Source organism: Montipora capricornis, chromosome 4 (assembly GCF_036669925.1).
Source record: "Montipora capricornis isolate CH-2021 chromosome 4, ASM3666992v2, whole genome shotgun sequence".
NCBI lineage: Eukaryota > Metazoa > Cnidaria > Anthozoa > Scleractinia > Acroporidae > Montipora > Montipora capricornis.
Genome location: NC_090886.1, coordinates 23168068 through 23173067, shown reverse-complemented (window position 1 = coordinate 23173067; position 5000 = coordinate 23168068). Strand labels below are relative to the sequence as shown.

The 5000-nt window shown below is 38.6% G+C and overlaps 1 pseudogene; it reads right to left on the bottom strand.

Annotated features, from left to right (window-relative positions):
* Nucleotides 1–2713: 2713 nt before the first annotated feature.
* The window catches only part of LOC138046360 (uncharacterized), a 5342-nt pseudogene continuing 3055 nt past the window's right edge, over nt 2714–5000 (bottom strand).

Sequence of the window (5000 nt, the reverse complement as noted above, 5' to 3'; positions counted from 1 at the left end):
GAAACCTTTTAGCCAATCTGATGCCGCTGTTTGAGCGGGAATCTCAAACTATTTCGCGCCTTTCGCGCTTTCCCTTTTCACAAGATGGCTTCTGTCACGGAGCAAAATTCGGAAAACTTAAGCCCCGAAGAGCTAAAAGAAAACAAGGATAGGGAGTTAAAAAAACATAAGAAAAAGGAAAACCATAATAGGAGACCTAGTAGCGGTGGAAGTATAAGCAGCAGCTACAGTGAAAGTAGCAGCTCTTCCGAGTCTGAGCCTAGGAAAAAGAAAAAAAACAAAAATTCTCGCAAGAAAAACAAGTCGGCAGTTCCAAAGAAGAAGTCTTTTGGACGGAAAAAAGGGAAAAGTTAAGAAATCTTTACTTTGAATGAGCTATACGAGGCGAGGCACTGTCTTTGGGATATCTCCTCGTCGTCGTACCACGACAGAGAGGCGACGAGCAAAGCCAAGAATGACATCGAGGTAGGTTGCAACATTTTTTAACCTCGTTGACAACCGGAAATGTCTTGTTGTTTTCCGCGATATAAATTATGCATGATTCACGTGATTTATATTAAAAATGGTGGAAGTACGGCACCACGTATCATGAATCTTGTCTTGTAAATGTATTTTCGAATATTTTTCTAAGAAATGCTGCAATATAAAATGCACACTGCCAATTTTGTTTAATTTTTCGTGGTTTTTACCTTCAAGATCTTATTGAAGCAAGTTTGAACGTTCACCGTAAAAGATTGTGTTGTCTCGAGCAGCGACTAGTACTGAAACCCGGAAAACTACTGGTCGCTGCGGGTGAGTGGTACTATGATCTTCAGCTCATTTTCTTCAGGCATTCTCTTTCTTTCCTTCGATTCCTTTTTGATGGCTTTATTCTGAAGACAAACACCAGTGTTTTTGAGGACTTCTTACAAAACGAAACAAATGAATCCGAGAAATGATACTCGCATTTTAATACAGGAAAATTTAAGCAATTGTCTCGAATATGCCCCTGAAAAATTCAGGTGAATTCTTCGATGAAACCATGACCTATTCAACGTCGGTGTAGTGCTCTTAACAAAATTTATGATATTGGAATGAACTATTGTCTCGGCAAGCAGGTTAAAATGTTTGATACTTTTTTGTCTCCAGTCATGGCTTCTCTTTATCCTTCGTTGAATAAACGTGACAACTGCGTTGCTTGCTTTTTTCAGGCGTATACATGTATGAAACCACCTTATTCTTACTTTACTTTTCATTTATGCTAACTGGTTACAATAATTATTTCTCATCACAGAAAGAACTTGACAGAGCTTGGTCAGAGATCAATTCCCAATTGGTCTCCCTTAGGGCAACCCTGGGGCAAAATTTGCGGAAAATCAACAACACCAAATCAGGACAGGGTACTGATGAGTTATTTAAGCCTTCATGGATTTTTTTCAAGTCCATGCAATTTTTAGTACCGGTTATGGAGGCACGGCACAATAGTCGAGGTAATATGGGAACTCCAAAGAAGGAATCCCCGGCCGTGGATATGCCCTCTACCAGCAGGAAGCAGCCAAGGAAGAATTCTATGTCAGAAGAGGTTAAAACAAGTTTGATGAAGGAATGTTTAAATGTAATGAAGACACCTGCCTCACACCCTCCAGTTGACTCCATGGAACAAGTATTTGGAAATCTTGTAACACAAAAACTTTGTTTGCTTGATCCTTATAATAAGGTGGTGGCTCAGCGGAGAATAATGGAGGTGCTATTTGACCAGGAGTTTGCCCAGTTTGGGACTCAAAAGGATCTTTCTGGAGATCATTCCCATTTTTCCTTGCCACAGCCAAACCTCCAGCAGCTTCATCCTCAAGCTCCTACTTTTTAGATGCCAGGTTCACAAAATTACTACAACTTTTAAGTTTCTGATTCTCATGTTTTTCAATTTGAAAAAAAAGATTTGTTTGTATTTAGTGTTGGTTAATTTTCTTAACTAATCTTAAATTTAGTATTCATGGTTTAAAGGTGTGAATTATTTTAAATACGGTAGGTTTGTACAAAAATTTTTGAAATTTAAAAGCATTTTGGATGTCCAACATCCCTCTTCAGCTTTAAACTCAAAAAACTTAACAAGTGATAAATTAGTATGGTTCATGAACATTTTTTCCTCCCAATGTGCAAAGCCTCCTTCCTTTAATTTGGAAAGACCAGGTGGTGTCAAGAATTGAAAATTACCCTTCAGAAGACATCGGAGTTATTGTGCAGCATCTCAAGTTGTCATTTATTCTCATCAACATAGCCGACACCATATCCATGGGGTTATTCAGTCATTACTTTTGTTTACATGTTGTATTTACATAACACTGAATAGCAGTTCAATTTTTAACCAAGGATGGCTGTTTGTCTTCCAAAACAAGTTTTTAACTCTCTGTTTTTATCAACAAATAATTTCTTACGTTAGATGTCATTTTGTACACTTGTTTGTATAATATTAAAACACAAATGCATGTATGTCACTGAAGCTTTCACAACACCAGAATCTAACACCAGACAGTCTTTATTCCCACTTTTAACATGACAGCATGGTAACCATGTTTGTTGCTGGAATCATTATATTATATTTTTACCTAGAAACCTGTTTTTATGCTAAGCCAAACACTTTCTTTTCTTTGTTTCTGGCACAATGGGTGAGAATTCATAATGGATCATTGACTCAGAGGTAAATTTCAATTTGCTTGAATAAAAATAACTTGTTTTAAAAATGTGTTTGTTTCTTAACAGATGAAACCTTTGACCACTGCCATGGCACAGCACCTTCTCTAACAAAGTATTCTGTAAAAATATCCCTTACTGCTTTGGAATATGTGCTGCTGTTATGACCAGACCTAGATGACGTTATTGGCAGCAAGGATGTGCATGGCTTGTCTGTCTGCTCTCTCCAACAACCCCTGATCACATCTCCTGTTACAGGGTCATCCCTATCCACCAGATCATGTGGACAGTATGTGGAGCTTGATATTAGAATATTGTGCAGTATCAAGCAGGCAAGTGTGATATCAGTGACATAATCAGGATCAAGTGCCATAGGTCTGAGGAGAACCATCCATCGTTTGGCCAAGATGCCAAAAAGGTTTTCCACAAGCCGTCTTGCACGACTATGCCTAAAATTATTAAGTTAATGGTAAAGGCAATATTAGTTACCAGTAACATGAGAGACCAAAAAACAGGTGCTCTCGTGTTGTGTTTTACACTTGTTTTGAGGAGCACTTGCATTTGTTAGGTTGTTGAAGCACCAAACAGTGAACAAAATGTTGTGCACTAACATGCACATCTATCAGTATTGCTTTATTAATGCTCACCAATCTGTTTGCATACTTCCACCAAAACAAAATATTTGATTGGCTCTTACAAAACCGTATTGTTTACCAATCAAGCTAAGAGCAAGAATTCTGTGAGTAAATTGCACTGGATTAACTATTTTTGCATTGTGTTTACATAAAGCATCACTGCTGTTAGCCAACCAGAATTAAGTAATTTTTTCATGTATTTTATTAAGTCTGTAAAAGTGAGAAATTCTTTCCTTTCTCTTCGAGGATATCATTTTTGAATACCAAATTTCTCATACTTGCCTGTAATTAAAAATGCGCTTGTCAGGTGTTAACCCTCTTTGGGCGTATGGCTTTAACAAAAACTTGCGCATACCAAATGCATCATCTCCGAGTAGGACGAATGGTACTTTGTCCTTGCCAAAAGGGAGTGGACGTGGATTGGGAAGTTCAAGAGAACTATTTTCTAAGGAATTTAGCAGACCACAGTTGTTCCATACACCACCATCAGAAACTCTTCCGTTTGTGCCAACATCAGCATAGAGTCATTGATATTCGGGACCGGCTACGGCCATAAGCACAATAGAGTGTGACTTCTTGTAGTTAAAGAAATATGATCCTGATCGAGGGGGTGGTCGCAGGACAATATGCTTGCCATCTACAGTACCGATGCAATTAGGGAATTGCCATCTCTCTTCAAAACGATGGGCAATTTGTAGCCATTCTTCCTCAATAATTGAGGTTGGAGATCACAAGTACTTCTCCCTAAAACACTTGAAAATAACCTGGCAAACTTCTCTAACAATGCTGGAAATCGTCGCTCTGCCCATACGAAACTGGAAACACAAGGATCGGAAAGTCTCGCCACTCGCCAGAAATCTTATTGTTAATGTCAGCCTTTCAGCTGCTGATATCGTTTTATGGCCACCAATGACTTGTTTTTTCGAAATGTGCGGTTCCAAGACACGTAAGATCGTCAGAAACTGATTATAGTTCATACGCATCATTTCGCGATAGCCACTGAGATCTTCTGTCCTCAGTTCTTTTACAATGTTACAGAAGTAACCTTTCTCTTCCCTTCGTTTGATCCATTTTCTTGTTTTCCCTCTCTTCTTTTTGTTCTCTTCTTCGTCACAAATAAGCAGTACAAGCATAGAGGCTGCAGTTTTTCGTTTTCTTTAGGCAAACATTTTGGCGAAGAATCAAATCAAGGGAAAATAATTGAAACAAATCTCGATCTCACGTAATCGATAATTGCGTGAGCTTTTAGGACGTCTTTACTAAAGTTTTGACCCAAAGAAATAATGTACAATAGAGCCTTGCAGACCTATAAATCATAGAGTACGAGCGCGTTATATTCTTAACTTCTTTACAGAACGGAATCTAATTGTGGCTGCGAGGATGTTTACAACGAGTTCGCATCAATTTTATTGGCTGAACAGTCAACGGAAGTAAATTCGTTCCATACCGGAAGCAAAAAGACAGTATATTGAATCCACGAAAAAGAACACTGCACGTTCTTTCACTGGCAAAAAGAAAGTATATTAAATCTACGAAAAAGAACACTGCACGCTCTTTCACGTTCTTTCACTGGATCCTCGTTGTTCGAGAAGCCCTTCTGCTACTTTTGCAAAGAACTTGCGCTCAACTTGCGTTTTGTTTGGCCACCCTATTGCAAGTGAACGCAAGTCTTCGCAAGTGAGAACTTGCGTCCAC